The sequence below is a fragment of the Cyprinodon tularosa genome, unplaced genomic scaffold, assembly GCF_016077235.1.
Source record: "Cyprinodon tularosa strain WSP-4 unplaced genomic scaffold, ASM1607723v1 ctg368, whole genome shotgun sequence".
Lineage (NCBI taxonomy): Eukaryota > Metazoa > Chordata > Actinopteri > Cyprinodontiformes > Cyprinodontidae > Cyprinodon > Cyprinodon tularosa.
Genome location: NW_024039083.1, coordinates 459,060 through 484,582, shown reverse-complemented (window position 1 = coordinate 484,582; position 25,523 = coordinate 459,060). Strand labels below are relative to the sequence as shown.

Below are 25,523 nucleotides of genomic sequence, written 5' to 3'. Positions count from 1 at the left end.
GAAAAAAGAAAAAAGAAAAGGAAAGAGGAAGAGAAAAAAGAGCAAGATAAAGGTATGTTTGCATGATTATTTACTGACCGCTATATTTTGTGCAGCAGCAGCACAGCTAGCTCGTCATCATAACTCATGTCGTGATATTTATCAGCCATCCATCACCATTAACAGTGAAATATTACCCGTTATTAATATACATTTATTTAGGTAGGTGTGTATTTTATGTGTTGATACATATCGGCGTAGGAGACCCAGCACATGCTGGACGGACTATGTTTCTCGGCTGGCCTGGCCTGGCCTGGCCTGGGAACACCTGCTTGGGATTCCCCCGGAGGGGAGGGACGTCTGGGCCTCGCTATTGAAGCTGCTACTCCCGCGACCCAACACCGTATAGGCGGAGGATAATGGATGGATGGATAGATATCGGTTTAAGTTGAAGAAAACACAGATGCCAGCAGCCAGCTTAAACATTGTTGTTTGTGTTAAAATGAATCTACTAACTTAATAGACAAAGCACATGCGCTCTCTGCTCTAAGATCTTTGGTGAGAGATGGTATTTTATCTTTATTAGAAAATATACCAAAAATGAAAATAGAGTGCAGTTTTATTAACATGGTGCTTTCCTCATATTTAGGCTGCAGTAGATCACAATGTTAAGTTTTTACCATATGGCAATTATGCCTCATTTGCCAATAGAATATGAATTGTTAGGTGAGGTGTGGAGTTTCTTGTGGTGCAAGATGGGAAAATAAACTGATTCTACAATAAATTATCAGTAAATTTAGATAAAACCAAATTCATGATATTCGGAAACAATAAAAAACAGGAAAACAATCCAATTAAAATATCAATTGAAAGTGTTGATTTAGAACAAGTACATGAAATAAAATTCTTGGGTGTCATATTAGACGATAAGTTTAGCTGGAAACCTCAGATCAGCCTAGTAAAATCTAAAATAACCAAAAGTGTTGCTGTTATAAGAATTAGTTTCGTCCTGGACTACAAATCTTTGTTTATTTTGTACAAAACACTTATTGTACCACATTTAACATATTGTGTGGAAGTTTGGGGGAATACATACAAAACAAATTTACAGCCATTATACGTTTTACAAAAAAAAATCAATCCGGGAACAATATTGGGAACACACAAATCAGTTATTTATCAAATCAAATATCCTGAAATTCTGGGACCTGGTAATATTTAGAACTTCACAATTCATGTTTAAGGTCCGAAATCAAAAACTTCCACACAATATACAGGAAATGTTTGGTGACAGAGAGAGGGGGGGGGGGGGGGGGGGGGGGGGGGGGGGGGGGGGGGGGGGGGCATATGATCTAAGAGGTGAAGGATACTTTAAAAAACAACACCCAGGAAGATTTTTTGTTTATCTGTGTGTGGAGTAAATGTCTGGAATGGATTGAATGACGAGTTTAAAAAAATTATAAATGCAAACCAATTTAAAAAACGGATTAAAACCGAGCTCATTTCAAAATACGCTATATAAGATGACTGTTTAATAGTCTATAATGTAATTGAAAATATAAAAATGAATGAATGAATGAATAATGAAAATATAAAATTTGCATGTCACATGGGCAAAATAATTTGTTTTATATTTTTATTCTTAAGTTTGTTTCATTCAAATTTTTTCTTTCTTGATTGTTTTTACTGTCTGTTCGAAATAAATAAATAAATAAAAACTATGCATTATGCAATGCTATTTTTCCCAGGAACACTGTTGAAGTACTTTGGAGAACAACCAACTTTACCTGCCCCTACTGTTTCGAGTGTCAGTGCCTCCACAGCTGATGATGCAGCAGGTGAGGGTTTTCTTGATGGCAAATGGTTACATAGCCTGTTAATATGACATGAAACATTTAGCTTTTTATTTATTTCTTTATTTTTTCTTTGTTTGTTTTATCATTGCAGGTTCATCCACTGCACAAGCGACATCAAGGGAGGAGCACTTACATGTGACTGAAAGCGAGGAGCAGTTACAAGCACCTACATTTACTGATCCACTGGTTTCAAACTCAGCCAGCATGACAGGTCTGTTAATCTAAGTTTTTGTTTTGTGTCTGCTTTACAATAAAATTTTCTGCTATGTTATTTTATTCTTTTTTATGTAATCTATTGTCCCTACAGGTCCTTCTACATCTGCACCCACTGCTATAGATTTCCCATCCACTGCCTCAACAAGCTCCAGCTATCAAGATGGATCAACAGCTCCTCCAATTGACCCAGTTGAATGGTCAGCATTCCTCTCAGATTCAGAAAGGACTGATCTGGTAAGAAGAGGGCCAGCGCCAATCAGTGACACCTCTACATTCCCCAAGAGATCAGATGGACGAAGCTTTCACTACCACTATACATACAGACAATTAGTTAATGGGGAAAAAAATCAAGCGAAGCTGGCTAATTTATTCAAAGAAAAGTGATGCAGTTTACTGCTTCTGTTGCAAATTATTTTCAAAAAAGTCCACAAAGCTGTCATCAGAGGGACTGTGTGATTGGGTAAATGTAGGTGCTTTGCTGAAACAGCATGAAAATAGTCAAGATCATTGCAATAATATGGTAAAGTGGAAAGATTTTGCCCTCCATCTTTCTAAGCAGAAGACTATTGATGCAACAGAAATGGCCCTTTTGGATGCAGAAAGAAATCGTTGGAGAGATGTTCTTATCCGTTTGATTAGTATCATTCAGTCTTTGGCAGAGAGAAATCTTGCACTCAGGGGGTCTGTTGATACTTTGCATCAGGCCAACAATGGGAACTTCCTTAAAGAGGTGGAACTGCTGGCAAAATTTGACCCTGTGTTAAAAGATCACATCAGACGAATTGATAGTGGAATGCAGCACAACACGTACCTGGGTAAGACTATCCAGAATGAGCTGATAGTGTGTCAGTGACAAAATAATTGAGGTAATGGTGGCAGAAATCAAGGACTGCAAATATTATTCAATAATTTTAGACTGTACACCTGATGTTAGTCACCATGAACAAATGTCTGTTGTGGTGCGCACAGTCACTCTGGGCACAACACCAGAAATAAAATAGCACTTTTTAGGATTTCTGATAGCTCCAGAATCCACTGGCCCGGGTTTGTCCAATTTAATCCTTAACAGGCTTGAGGAATTGAACATCCCTTTTCAGGATTGTCGGGGGCAGTCCTATGACAATGGGGCTAATATGAAGGGGAAAAACAAAGGTGTGCAGGCTAGGCTATTGGTTAAGAATCCAAGAGCTTTTTATGTGCCTTGCAGTTCCCATACACTAAATCTGACAGTGTCAGATGCGGCTAAAGCATCAATGGATGCTTCTTGTTTTTTTGGAAATGTAGAGAAGGTGTACGATTTGTTCGCTGGGTCCACTCAAAGGTGGGACGTCTTACGGAAGTTTGTTGACATCACACTCAAATCCTGGAGTGAAACACGCTGGGAAAGCAGGATAAAAAGCATTGAAGCTTTGCGGTACCAGTCAGAGAAGGTGAGGGAAGCCCTGCTAGAAGTGAGAAGCAAAGCGACTGACCCTGTAGTGGCTGTTGAAGCCAACTCGCTTGCGGAAGAGATAGGTTCATTTAGGTTCCAGATTTGTTGTGTTGTCTGGTATGACATTTTGTCTAAAATTAACATCACGAGCAAGCTTCTACAGTCAAAAAACATGCAGCTTGATGTAGCAGTTAACCTTCTAAAAAAGAACAAAGGTGAACTTATCAGTTACCGAAAAACAGGCTTCTGTGATGCACAGGCATCTGCTAAAGAAATTTGTGAGCGGATGAACACAGAAGCAGTGCTGAAAGAGAAGCGATTGCGTTCTACAAAAAGGCACTTTGCCTATGAGGCTGCAGATGAGCCTATAGTGGATGCTATGAAGAGGCTTGAAGTATCATTTTTTAATGCCGTAGTGGATTGTAGCATTCAGTCATTGGAGGATAGATTTACATCTCTAAGTGAGGTTAAAGATAACTTTGGAGTGCTGCTCAATTTTAGGGAGCTTGATCAAAAAGTCCGGAGGGAACAATGTGAGCTTCTTGCGGAAAAACTCACTTGTGGAGAGGAGGCTGATATTGATGGTAACGCACTGGCATTAGAGATAGAGAGTCTTCCTGAACTTCCCCAAACTATGAAAACTGCCTTTGAGCTTCTCACATACCTCTCACAAAATGAGATGTTTGAGCTTTACCCAAATCTTTGGGTAGCTCTCAGGATATCCTGCACTCTGCCTGTGACAGTTGCCTCAGCAGAGAGGAGCTTTTCCAAGCTCAAATTAATAAAATCATACTTGAGATCATCAATGGCCCAGGAAAGACTAAGTGGACTTGCAGTCATTAGTATTAATAACAAAGTTGGCCAAGCAATACCATACAATGATGTCATCAGTGACTTTGCCTCCAGAAAAGCTAGGAAGGAACGATTTTGAGGGCATTGTTGTACAATTCATTGTTGAACCCTTGCTGTTTTTTTGTTTGCTTTCCTTATTTAAGTATCTGTTTTTGTAACATTCTATTTTTGATATTAATGTTTGTCTATATTGGTTTTATTTAAAATATTGCACATTTAATGCACATTTAATGCACATTTGCAAATAAGTTATTTAATGTTTGTATTCAAAAGGTTTAATAAAACAAAGTATTGTAAGTATTGTTTATTTATTTTGTATTAATACATTACCATAGTCTATTCATTTTTAATATTCACTGTAACATTATAGTGTGACATTTGTGTCAGTAATCTTCTAGTATAGGTGATTCTGTATGGTAGGAGGGGGGGGGGCCCCAAATCAAATTCTGCTTAGGGCCCCCCAAGAGGCTCGGGCCGGCTCTGTCCCTATCACTCATTCAGTTAAACAGACTAACAGCAACAAAACCAAACCCAAATTTAACTGAGAAATACATTAAAATGACTATACTAAAATGAATCCATCAGGCTTTCAGCATAACTCAGACCAAACACCTGGTTTACTAATTAATCATTGGGTTTTATAATGTTCATGTAGACATCCATAAGTTACATACATGTTTCAGATAATCTGGAACATGGTGATGAGAAATGTGTCTCCCATGTTTAAGTTGATCACCCAAGTTAATGGGATCATAGTGTCCTAGGATGCAGCTGGAACATAACCTGTGCTCAGAATCAACACACCCATGGGAAACTGCAGAGTGGCTGTTCCCTCAAGAGGACAAAATCATCTCACATAGCGGAAAAAACAAAAGCTTTAAAGGCATAAACTCTGTGGGATGGTTTGTTTTAGACATGATCGGTGAACTGTCACAACCCGGGGTGTTTGGGATCAGTGTGTAAAGGCCTGTGCATATCTTCAGATGTGAAGTAGACCAGCTTCTGTTCTGTGTGCACTAGCTGCGCTGCTAGCCTCCTGCTCTGGGTCGCGTGCAGCTGCTGGAACCGCTGTGTGTCTGAAAGAGGGGAAGTCCTCCTAGCTTTAGCTAATGAGTAACAAATCAGCCGGGGAGAGAGCTGCTCGGTGCCGAGTATCGCACAGAGGCTCTCCACAAATCAAACACCACCCACTTTCTCGCTGGCTAGCTTTTAGCCCGAGAGCCGCTATCTCTGACAGCGCAAGGAGGAGGCGGCGGCGGCTAGCCCCAGTTAGCCCGAACAAGCGGAGTCTTACCTCTTCCCGCTGGCCTGTCACTGTCCTACAGTGATGGGTGTGAAAACGCGGCGTCGCGACGCTTGTTTAGAGGCATGGTGGATGGGAATCCCACGGTGTTATCGTGTCCAGCGCCGCTGTTTTTCCTGCCATCCGCCCCGCTTCAGCACCGATCTCCGCCGAGCTCGCCTGGATGCACTGCGCATGCGCGCTGCTGCTCCGCGGCTGCAGACAGTGAGAGGATGCAGCGCCTGGGCTCCGTGCGCCGCTGTCTGCAACACACGCAGGGGCCACTACATCTGCTTCACCCACGACCTCCCTGCAACTCAAATACAAAATATAGTCAGGAAAGCATTCTGTTATGATTTATTTTCTCCAATAAAGACGCTTTAAAATTTGCCTCACATGCAGAAAAATACTTCTTTAAAGACTATAAACTCTAATTTTGAGTACCAATTCATAAACAAAAACATTTAATTGAAACGAACCTCTCAAAAACAGGCTTAAAAAGGGCAAATCTACTTCACACTATTCAACAAATATAATGTTAAGTATAAATGTACCCCATTTTGTCATGCAAATTATTACACAGATTATTATTATTGTAAACTTTCTTTTGCTGCTTTCAAAATAAAACGATGTTATTTTTCAATAACTAAACGAAGATAAACATATTACTATGTAATAAATTAAATCACTCTTTTTTTAGTGTTCTCACACTGATAATTATTGTTCATATGAGCATGTGTAATGATATGATTATCTTATTTTATAAATTAAGATGTACTATATTGCATCTGTAATAAAGAAAATTAAAAGTAGTTTTTTTATTCTAAATTCAAAATAATCAATTAAAGCTTAAGAAAATTAAATTAATTCCTTTTAATCATGTGCTAGCAATAATTCAAAGGTGGTTTAGACAAATAAATGTAGCCTATATGAAGACTGAATGATAAGTGTTTCATTATTGTTTCTAAGAAGCGATCACAAAACACACGAAAGCTTTATTAGTTTCGAATGAATCAGCTTTGAAAATTGTAAAAAGCGTTGATTCTCTAAAAAAAAAGGAAAAAAAAGAAAAGAACAAAACAAGAGAAAAACCCAACAATTCCAACTGTTAACACAAGGGGGCACTAAAGCTCTGTCCTCTTAATGGCAGAGATGCTCACAGATGCACCTGCTGTAATGCAGCAGTGTGTGCCTTTAAAAACGCTATTTGACTTAAAATAACCCAATAATTATTTCAGTTAGTGCTAGATTACCATCACTTATGTTACACATTAATTTTGCTGTGGATATGGCATTTGATTGGATTTTTATCATTACATTTTTTGTATTTTATGAGCCTATCAAAATTTGGTCCCTGTAAAATGATCTACCTATAAAGTTTGATTGCTATAAAGAGTTACATAAAAAGCTACCGACATGTCAGGAATGATCTAACTGGTTGGTTTACTGACTCTTTATATGTCTGGGGCATTATTTATGGAGAGGTTTAACATCTCTCCTCCATATTTTTATAAAAGCAGGACACTGGGGATTAAGAACAAGGAAATTTCATCTCTTCCTCTCCAATATGACGACAGCTTCACTGACTTGAACATGATGAGGTCAAAAAAAGATAGATTGACAGTTCAGTGTCTCAAACCCCAAGCTGTAAATTCAGAACAGACGTTCTAGCTTGACCCTGAGTTTTCACTCATCTTTTCCTTTAATGTGGTAAAATTTTCAGTCTCATGCATATGGTGTTTGTGAGGAATAATGCTGTGCAAATTGGTGCTTGAGGGAAACAAGAATAAACTCCCCACCATGCTTAAACTGAGTCACTTTTGTTAGAGTATATGCGCCTCCTTTCCATTTTACATTTATTTATTTATTATCTCGGTAAAAGCACCTAAAATGTTTATCACAATGTACTTGCTGTTACAAACAAAAATGGTGTGCATTACTATTCATCCATATTTACACAAATATCTCTAAACAAAATACAGAACATTTATCTAATAGATTGCTGTTTTGTGTAGTAATTTAATCTGTGAAATCTCAATTTAAATTCCATTTCTCTGTGAAGGCCTCAGAGGATTCTTAGAGATTTGTCTTTGCTTTAACATCTCAGAGCCTTAAGACCCTCTGTGCTTGAGCAATGGATTGTTGTAGTGTCTGACAATGCCCTCCTTCCATTTCAATTATTAACCCACAATTATATAGAGAGCTGTTGGATCCGTAACTAAAATACCTTGAATCAACCGCTAAAAATGTAAAATGAAGTTAATAATGAATAAAACATTTGCAACATTTTGCATCCGTTACTCCGGTGTTAAAATTTGCATTGTTATCAAGATAATTGGATAGCCTCCGTGAGTTGCTGAGAAATAAAATTTAGAGCTAAATGAGGGAAAATAAGCTTTTCTAAAGGCTTTATGCACAAATGCACAGCCTAAATTAAACAGGGAGAATACCACCACACGTCTCTTTTTAGTGCACTATTCTGGTAGAATCATTAGGTTATGGGTCATTTGGATATTATTTAGAGCCACCCACCTATGTACTGCTGCAGACAATGCTCAGCCTTGATGAAAACTTTCTCCTGAGAGCTGCATCTATAACTGTGCTTCTCTAACTCCATGAACGAGTCCAACAATGCATTTGCAGGATCCTTGAAAAGTAACTCAACATGTTCTAATATAGTTAATGCCAGCATTCTTTTGCAAACATCAAAGCACATACCAGACATGTCGGGATCAAGTCTTGGTCATTAAAGGAGCTGTTCTCCGGTAATCACAGAGAGTTCCTGTCTCTTAGATGGTCTTCTTTTTCAGTACAAAAACTGCTTCTGCTATCTTTGTGCCTGAACCTCATGGATCAGAGACATTTTCATTCCTGCTGCTATCAGACTTAATAAATAGTGGCTATATGCACATAAATTACATTCATTTATGTTTGATTTGCTGAGATAATATTTCAAATTTACATTTAATAAGTATATTCACAAGCTAAACAAAGCACAGGCTCGACCCTTATGTGCTCCCGATTTACTTATACTCATACTTCAAAAAGCCATCAGGAGACGGAGATAAAATAGGAAGATGTAACAGAACATAATGTTAGAGATTGAACTAACAAATTCTGCAGAATGGGAAAATAGCGATAGAATGAAACAGATGAAAAAGGGTCCCTATGTCCTCCAGCAGTCTAAGCCTATAGCAGCATAACTATAGCACTGGCAATAACATGGCTCTGGATAACCTGAGCCACTTTACTATGAGCTTTTAAAAAAAAGGTTTTAAGCCTACCCTTAAAAGTAGACAGGGTGTCTGCCTTACAGACTAAAGCTGGTAGTTCCACAGGAGAGGAGCCTGATAACTAAAAGATCTGCCTCCCATTCTACTTTTAGAAATTCCCAGAACCAGTAAACCTGCAGATTGAGAGCAAAGTGCTCTGATAGGAACATAAGGAACAATCAGATCTCTGATATAGATGGAGCTTGGCCATTTAAGGCTTTATATGTGAGAAGGAGGATTTTATATTCTATTCTGGATTTAACAGGAAGACTTTGAAGTAAAGGTAGCATAGGAGAGATATGATTTCTCTTTACAATTTTCATCGGAATTCTGGCTGCAGTATTTTGGATCAGCTGAAGGCTTTTAACAGCAGTTTGTGGACTTCCTGATAGTAAAGAATTACAATAGTGCAGCCTTGAAGTAACAAATGCATGGGCTAGTTTCTCAGCATCACCCCTGGACAGGAGATTTCTAATTTTTGCAATCTTCCGCAGATGAAAGAAGGAAATTCTAGAAACCTCTTTGATATAGGATATAAACGACAGGTCCTGATAAAAAACAACACCAAGATTTTTTACTTTATTATCTGAGATCAATTTAATCCCACCCAAATGAAGTGAATGACTAATGTGCTTCATTTTTTAAAGACTCTGGTCAAAAGACCATAACGTCTGCATTCAGAAGCAGAAAGTTAAGAGTCATCCAGGTTTTTATGTCTTCAAGAGATGCCTGTAATCTATGTAATGGGTTAGCTTTATCTAGTGGTATAGACAGATACAGCAGAGTATCATCAGCATAACAGTGGAAATTATTCCCATGCTGTCTAATAACTCTACCGACTGGGAGCATGTATAAAGTAAAGAGAATTGTTCCTAGCACTGATCCCTGTGGAATCAGTTATTATAATGTAATTATTATTAATGTAAACAGACTAAAATTGGTCAGACAGAAACCAGTCTAGTGCTGTTCCTTTAATTCCTACAAAATATTGAAGTCTTTCTTAAAGAATATTATGATCAACTGTATGCAGTTGATCATAATATTCAGCACTAAGATCTAACAGGACGAGCACAGATACATGTCCATTATCTGAGGCCATGAGAATATCATTAGTGACTTTCACCAGAGCTGTTTCAGTGCTATGATGAGCTCTAAAGCCAGACTGAAACTCTTCTAAAAGTTCATTATTTTTGACATCATTATGCACAATTTATCCTACTGTCATATCTTTCGTGGTCTATAAGATGTTTGATCTATTTTTCATCTTTTGCTCTTTTGGGCCACTGTTGATTTTTCCCCACGTTAGATAAAAATAACAAAAAGTGGTATTGAATGCAATTTAAAGTCAGGCTAAAGGTAGATCTACTGATAAAGAAACCAAGTTATCCTTGGATACGTGAAGCCAGCATGCTTCTGAGGATAAGAAAATAAAATAACCCTCAAACCTACGAGCCTTCTAGCTCTAAGAAATGTCTTTTGTTATCTTCTCCCCTCTAGTCATTGTATTTGTTTGATTTATAGCTTAGAGTCCAGACACCCCCCTGAGGCTATTCTGTGGTTAATTTGTTTGACTGCTGCTCATGTATGTGTGTGTACACGTGTCAGTGAGATAATCAGAGGACGAGCAAGAAAGAAGGTGATGAAGACTGATTAGCAGGAGACTGCAGTAATAGCTATGGAGCCTATGAGGTTGTGTAAAAGTTCCACATTGGAGTGATGAGGGTTGAATGCTGAACAGAGGAAAGCCACAGGTTGAGAGAAGCAATTTTATTCAATAGCTGTGGGGTTTTTTCACTGTAAGTGTAAGTGCAAGGAAATCCCAGTGGGACCAAGTTCCATCTGCTTATTGCAAGGCTGCAAAAAAAAAAACAAATAAAGCAAAAACACAGTTTTCTCTGTAACCTTTTCAATAGGGTTCAGTTAGTGTTTGTGTTTTAAAACCTAGATATAAATGCATCTAAAGCTCCAACAATGCACTATATTCTTCTTTTATTTTGTCAACAAAAGTCACAGAGATAAGAAATAGGTGGTCATGGATATGAATTATAGATGTGGTAATGTTCTCCCCAAATCAATCATGTTTGAAGGGTCATCTTTTATAGTGTCATTGGCTTTCTCAGCAGCCCTTTTCTCACAGTAACTGATTAAACGCCTCCCAAGGAAAGTGGCAAGAGTTTATAATGATGTCATAAACAGAATCCAATCATTATATTAAGCTTAATAACCGCTCTGCTTATCACCTTCTAGTCATTTTATAAGTTTCTCAGTAAAGTAAAAAACAATTAAATGTTACTGTTAAACACTCTTTACTCTGAATGCTCTACATTTTCAAATTACTTGGGATTTTCTAGGATTATAATTTTCATCACACCATTTGCTCAAATATCCACAATTTGAAATATTTATAAATTATTTGCCCTCCGTGACAACCTGAGGGGACCTCAATCCGATGAGTGTTTTAAAAAAAGGCCTTTAAACATTTCTTTTTAGCAAAGCTTTTGGTCCCCTTTAGATGTTTTTCTCTCTTTTAAAAATATAGCTTTTTCATGCTTTTCTCTTTTTTACCTGTGCAGTATGTGCAGTAGAAATTAAATGTATTATTATTATTTTGCCTTTTAGTTCTTTTAATCTACACAAATGCTTACACTTTTTCTTTCTTCTTATTCTAAGAATACAAGACAGAGGGAGACAGGAAAAGAGACACTTGGACAAATGAGGTGCCAACTATGATTACATCCTAATTTGGAGTTTGACAAACATGGATTGACTCATATGTTGTATATGCCGCTGAAAAAAAAGCATTTCCATGAATCATGAAATTTGATTTCAGTCAGTTCGCAGTGGGTCCTCCTGAACTTTGTATTCTTCACCAATGCTGTTCAGCTGGTACCCGATGTCCTTGTCTAACTGTCAGCCTGTCAATTTAATGAATTTCTACAGGAGGAAATGGAAAAATAACTATAAGTCCCTTCATGGATGGTTTCCATGGTATTTTCATCTTACTCCCTCTGCAAGTAGTTTGAAATATCAAAAAAGCTGTTTAGCTCCAGGCTGGATTCTAACTCAAAAATGTTAGAATAAAATTTCCTATTTTACTGAGACAGTCTGAACAATTTGAAATTGCTGTTTCTTGTAATTTCAGCAGTAGTTTACAGAGTTTCAGCATGCTGCTGTCTGAAAACATAACTGTCAAAGTTTATTTGTCACACAATGACAGGCTTCTGAGATATCAGTACCTTATACATTTTCTAAGTATATCAGTTTTTTCAGTCTTTTTCAGGAAAGTTACATTTTGTCTTTGTCGCTCTGTTTAAGTTGCTTATTGCTCTGTTTAAGTTGCTTATTTCAGCTTATTGCTCAGATTCAGTTCTAACATATTAGCATTTTTTTCATCTTAAAACAAAACTGAAATTTACTTATGTAATGATAAGAGATTATTTACAGTTCAGTTTTGAATAATTTATCATTAGGATGTCCTGAAACCCTGCAAGAATGGGTCAAAGACGGCAAACAGAATGCACACATTTTGGAGGCAAGAAAAACTAGTGACACAGAAGATGAGGTTGAAAAATGAGGGCAGATTGAAACATAATTTTTGATGTCCTGTGTATGCATGGTTTTATAAATCAGACTTTTTTTTACTATAAGGAATGTGGGGTGTAGAGTGACACAGTGGGTAGCACTGCTGCCTTGCATCAAGAATTTTCGGAGTTCGATTCCCGGCCCAGGGTCTCTCTGCATGGAGTTTGCATGTTCTCCTGTGCATGCATGGGTCCTCTCTGGGTACTCCAGCTTCCTCCCACAGTCTAAAAACATGATGTTAGGTTTATTGGCTTCTGTACATTCTCCTAAGGTGTGAGTGTGTGTGAATGGATTTTCATCTCGCGTCCTGTGCAGGGTGAACCCCGCCTCTAACCCATGACAGATGAAGATAGGCACCAGCACCCCCCCTGCAACCCCAGTAGGGATAAGTATGAGAGAAAGTGGATGGATGAATGGATGGATGGATGAATGGATGGATGGATGTAGGGAATACTTTTATAATTCATGTATAGGCTTGTGAAACTCTAGTAATACCTGTCTGTCACGTGTTAATGCTAATGTGGATTAGGAGAGCCCACCTGCCCCCAACCATTCTCACGACCTTCTGCAGAAGTACCATAGAGAGCGTTCTGACCAGCTGTATCACTTATGGCATGGAGGCTGCAGCGCCGCAGACTGGAAGAAGGTGGGAAGAATAGTGAGAACTGCAGGGAAGATCATTGGGGCTCCTCTTCCCTCCATAAAAGACATATAATCCCAGCGCAGCGTGGTTCGAGCCCGTAACATTATCAATACCCTTCACACCCCCACCATGGACTGCACTGTATTCCCCAACAGTGCTATAAACTCAATACAATTGCAGAGCTGTACTCAAAGCTGCCATATTGTTCAGGCACCACAAATGTTTTAAGTTCACTCAACTGGTTACCCAGTTATGGATTATTTTGACAAGATTAACTCTTAGTATATGAGTAGAACTGACCCCCAAACTCATTCCTTTCAAGAGTGGATTGAATTTACGTCTGACGTAATAATGACGTACCAGTTCATTGGATAGGTTCATATCAACATTGCAATTAACCTAGCAAACCAATATAAAAAAATACAAAAAATCGGATATCCCAAATGAATGGTGGATGAACTATATGGAACCCCGAATGATTCATAATTAAATAAATAAATTAAAATTATGAAATAAATACAATTTTGATAAATAATATGGTCATGAAATAAAAACGAGGTAATGTTATTATGAAATATATATTTTTATTCTTTAATATATTTGTGTGTTATTTATCAAAATGGTATTTATTTTATAAACTTTTTAATTAATTTAATTATGAATCATTCGGGGTTCCATAGAACTAGTCTATGATCGATTGTGGTGAATGTAATCTGTTACAATTTGACATCGTACGACTAGTTGTTTGCAAGGACTGCTGTGCACTCGGATGTAGGCAGGCAACAACATTGAGGAGATCATCAACAACATCAGGCTGCAAACCGTAGCTTGTGACTCTGCACAAAAGGTAAGAACGCGCTTGTAGGCTACTTTGTTTATTTATTTGTTTATCGTCTTCCAGCGGGCAGACCTCAGCTGTTTTTGCGAGTTAACTAAAGTTCGTTGTCTCAGCTGTGAGCCAGCTAGCCTTTTGCGCTACTTTAGAGGAAAACAGGACAGACAAACCGTATGGTTTTAGCACTACCAAATATCTTTTATCATCCGTTTCTGGTGTTAAGCCTACTACTTTGGCCGCGAAAGTTATAGCCAGCCAGACGCTGAAGCAATGTTTCATAACTTGAGCCTATGATAGGAAGCGAAGTTGTATCTTTAGGTTAAGGAATTAACCCCGGTTCTCTGAAACATGAGTGAGGTATCTCACTGGGGGGCGTGTCCCATAGTGAGATACCGAAACGAATGTTGAAAGAGAACAAAACTTGAGAACAAAACAAAACAATATCTAAGTTTGGCTACTGCTCTCTAATGAGAATATCTTAGTGGCACTCATCAGACGTAAGAAACTACTAATTTGATTATTTGCTTCGATGTCCCAATACATCATACTTTCATAAAATCATGCAACATACTGTACCCTATCTGTGGACATTGTTATTTGCAAAGTAGGTGCTGGATAAACAAATAAAAGTGCTTTATTGTTGCTTTAAAGAAACAGACTTATCCTCACTTAAGATACCTGTAGCATTTTCCGTTATCAAAATCGGACATGCTCTACAGCCAATAATATTTAGCAGTGTAGCCACCCCTCAGGAAGTGGTCTAACACACACACCCAGTTGTGAGGAAGTGCAACGCTTTTAGCATAATTTGACCTATGGGTAGTGATGCCATGCTGCAGCAATATATAACTTAATGTCATTGTGACCAATTTTCTTTTTGCATTTTCAGATTTGTGCAGAATTCCATCGAATAACAAATATACAGGTGCTGGTCATAAAATTAGAATATCATGAAAAAGTAGATTGATTTCAGTAATTCCATTTAAAAAGTGAAACTTGTATATTATATTCATACATTACATACAAACTCATATATTTCAGGTGTTTATTTTGTTTAATTTTGATGATTACAAATGACAACAAATGAAAATCTCAAATTCATCATATCAGAAAATTAGAATATTGTGAAAAGGTTCAAAATTGATGGCCCCTGGTGCCACACTCTAATCAGCTAATTAAATCAAACCACCTGCAAAAGCCTTTAAATGGTCTTTCAGTCTAGTTCTATAGGCTACACAATCATGGGGAAGACTGCTGACTTGACAGTTGTCCAAAAGACGACCATCGACACCTTGCACAAGGAGGGCAAGACACAAAAGGTCATCGCTAAAGAGGCTGGCTGTTCACAGAGCTCAGTGTCCAAGCACATTAATAGAGAGGCGAAGGGAAGGAAAAGATGTGGTCGAAAAAAGTGTACAAGCAAGAGAGATAACCGCACCCTGGAGAGGATTGTGAAACAAAACCCATTCAAAAATGTGGGGGAGATTCACAAAGAGTGGACTGCAGCTGGAGTGAGTGCTTCAAGAACCACCACACACAGACGTATGAAAGACATGGGTTTCTGCTGTCGCATTCCTTGTGTCAAGCCACTCTTGAACCACAGACAGCGTCAGAAGCGTCTTGCCTGGGCTAAAGAGAAACAGGACTGGACTGCTGGTGAGTGGTCCAAAGTCATGTTCTCTGATGAAAGTAAATTTTGAATTTCCTTTGGAAATCAAGGTCCCAGAGTCTGGAGGAAAAGAAGAGAGGCACTTCATCCACGTTGCTTGAAGTCCAGTGTAAAGTTTCCACAGTCAGTGATGGTTTGGGGTGCCATGTCATCTGCTGGTGTTGGTCCATTGTGTTTTCTGAGGTCCAGGGTCAACGCAGCCACATACCAGGAAGTTTTAGAGCACTTCATGCTTCCTGCAGCTGACCAACTTTTTGGAGATGCAGATTTCATTTTCCAACAGGACTTGGCACCTGCACACAGTGCCAAAGCTACCAGTACCTGGTTGAAGGACCATGGTATCCCTGTTCTTAATTGGCCAGCAAACTCTCCTGACCTTAACCCCATAGAAAATCTATGGGGTATTGTGAAGAAGAAGATGCAATACACCAGACCCAACAATTCAGAAGAGCTAAAAGCCACTATTAGAGCAACCTGGGCTATCATAACACCTGAGCAGTGCCACAGACTGATCGACTCCATGCCACGCCGCATTGCTGCAGTAATACAGGCCAAAGGAGGCCCAACTAAATACTGAGTGCTGTACATGCTCATACTTTTCATGTTCATACTTTTCAGTTGGCCAACATTTCTATAAATCCTTTGTTTTTATTGGTCTTCAGTAATATTCTAATTTTCTGATATGATGAATTTGAGATTTTCATTTGTTGTCATTTGTGATCATCAAAATTAAACAAAATAAACATCTGAAATATATGAGTTTGTATGTAATGTATGAATATAATATACAAGTTTCACTTTTTAAATGGAATTACTGAAATCAATCTACTTTTTCATGATATTCTAATTTTATGACCAGCACCTGTAAATTTAAAGAGTACATTTTATTCTGCATTTGATAAGTACATGCCATGGCTAATGACGATGTACCGTGAGAAAGCGGCCCGCACTGGCAAAACTTCTGAATTGCTAAGAAACATCTTCAGGACCTATGATCTCCTTGTATGTAACATTTCCTACCTCATGACAATTTGTACTATAGTATTATTTAATATATGCATATGATTAATATTCTGCTTATTCTGCAATTCTGTCTTCCCATTACCCACAATCCCTCTGTCTTCTAGGAAGACGTTGATGTTAACAGCAGACGCACAATTGCTCTGCAGGCACTTCCTATCTTCCTGCGTGAAGATGCTGCTGGATTTTTTAAGACCTGGAATGTAAGTTTATGATTCAACTAGGGCTGCAACAACGAATCGATAAAATCGATAAAAATAGACTTTTAAAAGAGTTGGCAACGAATTTCATCATCGATTAGTTGTGTCGCGCGATTAATGCGTCATCCGCCGCCGCCGTCATCACTGCCACTTGACTTAAACGGGGGAAGAAAAAAAAATTACGGCAGAGCGAGTCAGCACCGCAGGTGCGCAGTGTTGCCAACTCAGCGACTTTGTCGCTATATTTAGCGACTTTTCAGACCCCTCCAGCGACTATAAAAAAAAAAAAAAAAGCGAATAGTGACAAATTGGCAACTTTTTACGGTGTCACTGGCGGCCTTTGGAGACTCTTACGTGAAAGCATGTATCGTTCCTACTCTGCCGTGAGGCGCCTCCCCCATCTCAACCCCGTTCTCCCACAGGAGTCCCTCTCAGCGCTGCAGTCAGAGGATGTTTACCCTCAGCGTCCAGACTGCAAATGAAGCGCGCATGCGCCGGGATTGACGGCGCAAATTGATCACTATAATTAAAACAGCCTTTATAAATAAATTAACTTGCAAATTATGAGGGCAAGGCTTTTAAAGTTTAAATCTTCTGGCAAAGATAAAGTAAAGAAGATGCTGCAATTTATGGAAGTAAAGCAGAATAAAATCCAGCAAGATCACTAATATGTCAATTAATTATCTGCCACATTCCCATGTAAATATCTGTCTTTGGAGGATGTGTTTTTTAGCACCCCTAGTTCTCTCATTTTTATTCCAAATACAATTTATAATTTGAATCACAGGGCTATTTTTATCTCTATGGTTCAGTATTTTCTCAAGTAGCAACTTTAACTGCTATACTTTCCTGTCTTAAAAGGCAGAACTCTTCTAGTCTAAAAAAACTCATTGGTTGAAATGGGGGGGCCTATTGTTTGAACCCCTTAGGGGCTTTTAAAAACAAAAATGCCTGTCTTTTTTTGCGCTTTATGAAACGAAGTAGCCTATATTTTGTGGATGTACAGCTACATTTCTCATGTAAGTTTGCTTAGTTTTAACACAAACATTTATCTTTCATATTGCACCAGTACAGTTAATGAGCAACCTGTACTTGTGTGCTTGTTTGTTCCTTCTAAAATGTTTATTTTGGAATAAAGAGGTTAATATAAAAAATATTTTTTTTCCCGATTCATCGATTAATCGAAAAAATAATCGGCCAATTCATCGATTTTTAAAATAATCGTTAGTTGCAGCCCTAGATTCAACTGTGTGTACTCTTTTACTCTTTCTTTTTCTTAGTTTGTGTATCTCTATAAATATATTTTTTTTCTATTTAACCCTCTGTTACTGCCAAAAGACAACAACCACAACCCTCTTCCTAGCCACCAGAAAAGCTATTAAATCATACTGTACTACAGTAATTCTCCAAGAATGTCATATTTGGGAATTTTACCTGAACTTTTCATTCACTGGTATTTCATATTAAATACACATGTAGTGTTTTTCATTGACTGCTCTACTCATTAACTAATTACTGTCATGTTTTTTAGGCAGACCTGCCTAAACATTGACCTGCCAGACCTCTCGGATACAACTGTAGCTGTTCTCACTGTCTCGAATGATACAGTCTCCCTTGTGAAGTTTGGTCCTGCAATACATTCTATAGTTCTTGAGGGAGAGATTGTGGTATGTGATATAGCACAGTTAACATTCATTTTGCTTTTTGGCTTGATTTATGCACTACATCTACAGTATCCCAAGAAATTGACATATACATTCAATTTTATTCAGAAAGTTGTAATGGGTTTGGATGACCTGAAGCGGAGACTGCTTAGCCTTAAAAATGATCTGATGATGGATGAGTAAGCAGTCTGCTTAAAAGATGTCGTTGTTACTACCAGCATGGTGATACTCAAGCAACCATTTTGTCTTTGTTTTTTGTTTTCACTTTTTTATTTATGTTGGCCTATTATTGTTGGCCTATTATTTTTGGATCGGCCTATTATGTTGGCCAATTTTTCGTTTTTTGTGGATACAGAGAAGCCGATGTTTCAGAAGGCAGCTTTAAACAGACCTGCAGATTTGTAATTGTTTTTGACTTGATCATTTCAGTGTTTGGCTTGAGGTCCCAGAGTTTCGTACGGAAATACTTTGGTCTGCCTTGAAGTCACTGGGAACTAAAAGATCTTTTACGGTTTTATTTGCTGAATAAATAAAACCGTATTTATTCAGCATTTTGATTGAAAATGTGGTTGTTATTTATTTTATTTTCTGTATTAACCCCATTGCTGGGGACATTGTTCTGAATTCTAATGGAATTCATAAATAAATGGAATCTGCAGTAAAATTGTCTTTTGAATATTTTTTTATTTGAATCTACAAATAAAATATATTTGATTTTGAGAAAAATTGCTAACATATACAGGCAATAAAATGTGTTTAAATACAGTTAAGTCAACTTAAAAATATAAAAGGCTGAATTGACAATGTTTAGGTCTGAGAAACTGAATGATTCATGGTGATAACATGAAGATATTATTAGGGGTGATAACTTAAAAAAAATCAACTCTGTGTCCAGTGTCAATTTTGTTAGTTTTAACATTAGTTTCAAAATTATCAGGTTCATTAAACTTATCAAAAATTTAAGTATTGATTACTTAAAATGTTAGTTTGTGAAATTATTATGTTTCAGTTCATCAACTTCCTCAAAAAAAATGAGTGTGAATAACTTTTCTAGTTTAGAGTAGTAATTACTTAAAATGCTTGTTTGTTGAAATTATTTGTTTTAATGTTGTTCATTTGACCAAAGATTTTAAGTGTAAGAGCTTGTCTAACTAATGTAGTAATTACTTAAAACATCTTTTTCTCACATTATTCTTTTTAATTTTATCCTTGTCCTCAAAGATTTTGAGCACTAACAAAAGTCTCATTTTAAGTAGAAATTACTTAAAATATTATTTAACATAGCTAAATATTTTGAGGTAATCAGTTTCATCAAATATTTTGAGTTCATTGAACCTGTTGGGGTTTACAGTGTGCTCTCTGTATACACTCTGTGTATAAAAAATGACAATAAATGTTGTCTTCATCTCAGTCATGAAAGCCACCAACCTGGCAAAGTTCAGTGTGAGCAAATGAGGAGAGGAGTGAAGTCCAGAGGAGCGATACTCTGTTTCTTGTTACTGAGCCAGTACCAGAGAAGAGGGGCTGCGTCTTGCAGCAGCCAGAGGAACCGAAGGATCCAAGAGGGTAAATCTAAGCCATGGTCAGAAAGCAGGTCCAAGGTCGACAACAGGTGGAATCCAGGTAACAGCCCAGAAACAAAGGACAGGCAAGAGCAGAACAGGGGCAAAACTCAGAAGTCCCTGTGCAGAAACAGGTCAGGAACAGGCAGAACTAAACACAAGTTAGTCTTGCTAGAGGCTCGAATAGTCTAGCACCAAATGCTTAAATAGCAGCACCTGAAAAGTATGTGGATGGCCTGTGGAAAAGTATTTCAGGTAAATGCACATTTTTCTTTTTTTAAGAGGCCATGAGGCATATCAGTTATTTACTGATGCTACAATCGAGAAAGTGTGTGCGCCATATTTTAAACCAAACAAGGGCCATTTTTGATGGAGACTTATGAGGGATCAAAGCACATCACACTCAATTCAATTCAATTTTATTTATATAGTGGCAATTCATGAAACATGTCATCTCAAGGTACTTTAAAAAAATGAATCAGATTATACAGATTGGGTCAGATTATACAGATTGGTAAAAAAAAAATTCCTAAATAAGGGAACCAGTTGATTGCATCAAAGTCTCTCCAAGCAGCATCACTCCTGAAGAAGCGTAGAGCCACAGGGAGTCGTCTGCATTGTCCATGGATTTGCAGCAATCCCTCATACTGAGCAAGCATGAAAGGAAACCTGCTGCTATTAAAAAGGAAGAAACCTGTTTGACAGTATTTATGTCAACAAGTGCTAAACCATTTTGACTTACCTATAATATTGTGTGACTATAGGGCCTTACCAATTTCAGATATTCTGATTGACCCTGAGTCTGCACTTGAGAGGCACTAGTTTCAGAATCTGTGAAAAATGGTATTCTGGACTTTCTGGAGGAGGGAATACTACAAAGTCCATCACTGAATGCTATCAGGGGATAAAAAATATTTAACAATTTGTCTGTATGATATGATTAAATTGTCTTTGTAAAGTGCCATGAGATAACTTCGCTTTTGAATTGGCGCTATATAAATAAGCTGAATTGAACTTTGTTAACAACATCTTTCTTCTTTGCAGTTTCTGTATATTATAGATTATATTTAAGTTCCAAACATATACGTGAAAAAACATTCTTTTATGGCTGTTTGACATGTGTGTTAGATGTGGATAGTAAAGAAATTTACCAATAAGTAATGTTTTGTTTGTATATTTGTTTTTGTACTCACAGCCTATGCCCAGGCGAAGTTCCCCGACACCGCCATGCAAGATGTCAGGAGGATCATTAGAAAGAAATGCAACAATTTAAGCTATTCAAAGCAACTAGATGAAAAGTCATAAAAATATTGTTTCTTTGAAGATATTTTGTTCCGAAAATGTGCACTTTTCTAAGCTTCTTTTGAAAACCAAGGACTTCAGTTCTCAGTTCTTATTCAGTCCTTATCTGGAACACACTTTTGTTTAGATTTTTGATGTCAATTGCAGTTTTTAATTTTTGACAAAGAATGACTTCATTGTTTTTATATTTTCATATGTAAATGTGTTTACATTTTTATTTTAATATTGAAACCTAAGAACGGTTTGATTTAAGAGAAGCTTTTTAATTTTGAAATGCAGTCTGTAATAGTTTAAGATGGCATTTAGAAAAAAAAACCTATATGTTATATAAATAAACCAAAGTTATCAAGATACTGTCTTGTAATTGTATAAACCCTGCTGAAAAATAAATGTGCTAAGTGTACTAAAATTTAGCATACTTTTGTGTACTTGAAGGCACACTAATCATTACTATACTTTAAGTGTGTTTATGATTAGTTAACTTGAAGGATGCTATTTTGGAACAACTAATTTTGTACTAAATATATTTTAATTGTAATTAAATTGTGGACAAGCTCAACTTGAAGTGTATTTAGTGTACTTTGATGTGCTAAAGTGGAACAACTTAAAGTATATTTTGTATACTTTAAGTATATGAGTTTATATGTACTAATATATGCTTAATTAGTCAAATTAAAGTGCACTATGGTTGTATTATAACTACATTAAAAATGATTTGTTAGTGTCTTAAAAATATATAAGCTTTATACTTTTAATATACTCTTACTGTGGTAATAATATGCTTAATTATACTGTTGGCTTATTCCAATTACTAAAAAAGCATACTTTGCAGTTAATAGTAAATATACTTTATCATTACATTGCTATACTACTTTCTACCTTGCACATTCTTGCAAATGTATTAACAGTATACTAAATGCTGAAAGACTTGTGGATATACTTCCGTGCAGATGAAAAAATATACTTTAATGTATTTGAAACATGTCCAAATTATAGTACATTACAAATAATATAACTTGTACTATCTCAGAATGTATAAACATTTACATATCGACGTTAACCATTTTCATTATAAAACTTACAACACATTTTCAAATATTGGTACTTTAGTACACTTTGTAGAAATATGTCAATTTCAGGCAGCAGACCTAAACATTACAAATAAACTTTAAAGAACGCAGAGGAATACTGAACAATGAAAAACAACATTCCTTATTATTGCACCCCTAAACCCTCCCACCATACAAAAACACGCCCACCACACATTATTTTCCTTTTTTTGGCTGAACTGCTCATTGTTACATTTTCGTCTGATGGCCGTGCGCACATCAGAGACACTTGTCTACGGAAACTCCAGAAGAACAGCGTCTGTTAACCAAACAGAGAGATACTGTAAATTCATAGTATTTTTGAGCAGTACATCAGAAAAGTCTGACAAATTGTATCAGTATGATATACCAGGGTCCATAAGTGCACCAGAAAAAAAAATTGTCCATTTCAGTTGAATTTAAATAAATCTGATGCATCAAGTGGTTTTATCAGATCTGATCAAAAAAATTAAACAAAGTAACAACAAAAATTGTCAGAGATCTCAGAAAAGAAAAAAATTATGAATCCGCAGAAAGAAAGGGAAGAAAAATCCTTAAGTTTCCTTGTTTTTCCTACCACCCTCCAGGAACCGGATGGCATTCAAATTGGGAACATCCTGCATCAACATCTCTGGTGGAGTCTAGTCCAGTCCATACAATGAACTGCTCAGCTGTAACAGCAGATTCTGCAACTATGTAAAAAAAAAAACAGCCTGCACACAAATGTGCAGAGCAATTACTTCAATTGGAAAATAAATCATGTAATCACCATAATATAAATTGGTTTTTACCACATTTATACAGACAAAAATATAAAGTAAAATTATCAATTTACATGTGGTTCACTGTCTAAGAAATCATTATGGTCAGTAGTCAATACTTGTATCTGGAAAAAACAATCCAGGACACCTATGAAGGGTTAATTTTACGTTAACCCCTTGTGGGGGTTTTACAGCAACATCACACAAGATGTAGCTAGCTTGAAAGTGCATTTTCTTTTTTAGAAGAGCACATGGGGGGTGTGTTAGCCTCCTTCTCACTGTGCTAATGCATTCAATAAATCAAAAGAGCTAGTAAAATTACATATATTACAAAACATTATATCCTGACTGGTTTTACATCTCAAAAAATATATATATTTCATTCACAGGTTCATGTGAACTCACCAGGATATTCTTCAACACAATAATACAGCAAATCTTCCTGCTCAACCGATTACATCTCCTGTTTCTACAATACAAATATAATAATCAAAATCGCGTTTTATACAGATATCTTAAGATTTCAAAACCAAATGGGAATGTTTTGAAAGTTACCTCTCTCCATGCAGACCAAGGCCTTAAAAGAAAAGCACGCTAGCTCTGAGCAGGGAGGAGCCGTGACTAACTGCTGTGCAGGTGTGGTGCATTCAAAGTCTATGGGAATTCTGATATCAGTACTGAACCAAAAACTCCCCAAGACTAAAATTCTTGGGGAGCTACTACTTTACAGACATCAAGGCCAAACAACCTCCACATATCACTCCTATATGCATGAAGTGCTGTCAGCGACTTTTAAATATGTGCACTCACCAATTGGTCTTGTTTGCAGTAGCCCTGCTTTGATCCATTAAACAATACTAATGAAATGTTCTTTTTTGAACACTTGAGACAATTGTAATGTGTTAAGTTTATTTCTTTTGCATTTGGCCAGTATTAACTTTTCTGTTGCAATGTGGGTTATGCTATTTGTTAGATCATAATGTAGCACTGCACCAGCTTTAAACCACTTGCTTTTCAGCAGAACACACATTTTTGTGCACCTGTACTTTTGAAGTGAACATTTAGTGTTTTGTTCAATGTGGTTTTGTGTGTAAGATGTATTGTATCATATTTCTTTTTCAAAACTTATTAAACATTACATAACAACTGCAATAATTGCTATCTGTGTACTTTACACACAGCACAAAATTGCATAATAGGGTTTAAGTGCATTTTTGTAGTTATACTATTGAACACTTTCCAAAAGAATTACCTGAAGTACAAGCGTATATAACTTCACTTCATAATTAGATTCAAATGTAACTTAAAATGCACTCAAACTTAATATTACAGTGTCGATATTAAAATGTGTACTTTTAAAATATGCTTTCAATGTACGTTACAATGACAACTTTGAGCATACAATTTAAAATATAGCAAAAATATATGTAAAAACAAATTTAAAATAAGTACACTTTAGAAATTACACATAACTTTCACTTAAAGTATACTTTTTTAATAATATATTTCTATAAAGTGTAACATAGTGTAATTATGTTAAAGTGTGTTAAAAGTATTAGCATGAAAGCGTAATGTTAGTATACTTTTTATATATTTACAAAAAGTACAATTTGTCTAAGTACATTTTCAGTAAACTATAGGAAATATGAATATACTTGAAATACAATAAAGCACATTTTTTTTTTACCAGGGAACATATTGCATTATAACTACATTATGGGGTAACTGTAAGGATATGATATCTGATGTGCTACAATATGGTCAGTGAACTTAAGTATACTTATACAAATTAAAATAGTATTTTAGTTTCAGTAAATCTTGAATGTGTAAAATATGGACTAGCAGTATATAACTATTATATTGGCAGGATATTGAAGAGTATACTGGTGGTATATTTTAAATATACTTCAACAAACTAAAATGTGAACCACAAGTATACTTTGTAAACTTCTAGTATATAGATTAGTGTACTTGCTTAATAATTTAATGTATACTTTAGTAAACTTAAAATGATCTTGGAACAGTATACTATCAGTATACTTTTGTAAACTTAAAATGATCTTGGAACAGTATACTATCAGTATACTTTTGTAAACTTAAAAATGTCCCAATTTAGTTCGAAGAAGTATTAAAATAGTATACTTCAAGTGCACTAAAAGTACATAGCCCGAGTATACTTTCTAAACGTATACTTATACTTAAGTATACTTAATATAATTTACTTAAAGTATACTGCTTTTTGCTAAGGGATATCACAGTAAAAACACTATACTCATGGTGGTATTGCCGTAGGTATACATTTTTTATT

The 25,523-nt window shown here is 36.5% G+C and overlaps 1 protein-coding gene and 2 long non-coding RNA genes across 4 annotated transcripts in view; 1 reads left to right on the top strand and 2 right to left on the bottom strand.

The window, feature by feature from the left end:
* Positions 1 to 5,802, bottom strand: part of rgs17 (regulator of G protein signaling 17) — a 36,019-nt gene extending 30,217 nt beyond the window's left edge. For both annotated transcript variants that reach the window (XR_005281743.1, XM_038296141.1), the window contains exon 1: positions 5,630 to 5,802. The gene's annotated coding sequence lies outside the window, so the exon portion shown is untranslated. The remainder of the gene's footprint in view (positions 1 to 5,629) is intronic.
* Positions 8 to 2,033, top strand: LOC119790562. The gene is made up of 3 exons (XR_005281744.1): positions 8 to 52; positions 1,728 to 1,817; positions 1,927 to 2,033. It is a non-coding gene; the product is annotated as an uncharacterized LOC119790562 (long non-coding RNA).
* Positions 5,803 to 23,042: 17,240 nt separating the features above from the next.
* On the bottom strand, positions 23,043 to 24,878 carry LOC119790546. Its single transcript, XR_005281742.1, has 3 exons — positions 23,771 to 24,878; positions 23,621 to 23,684; positions 23,043 to 23,167 (listed from the first exon to the last, which is right to left on the bottom strand). It is a non-coding gene; the product is annotated as an uncharacterized LOC119790546 (long non-coding RNA).
* Positions 24,879 to 25,523: the final 645 nt, after the last annotated feature.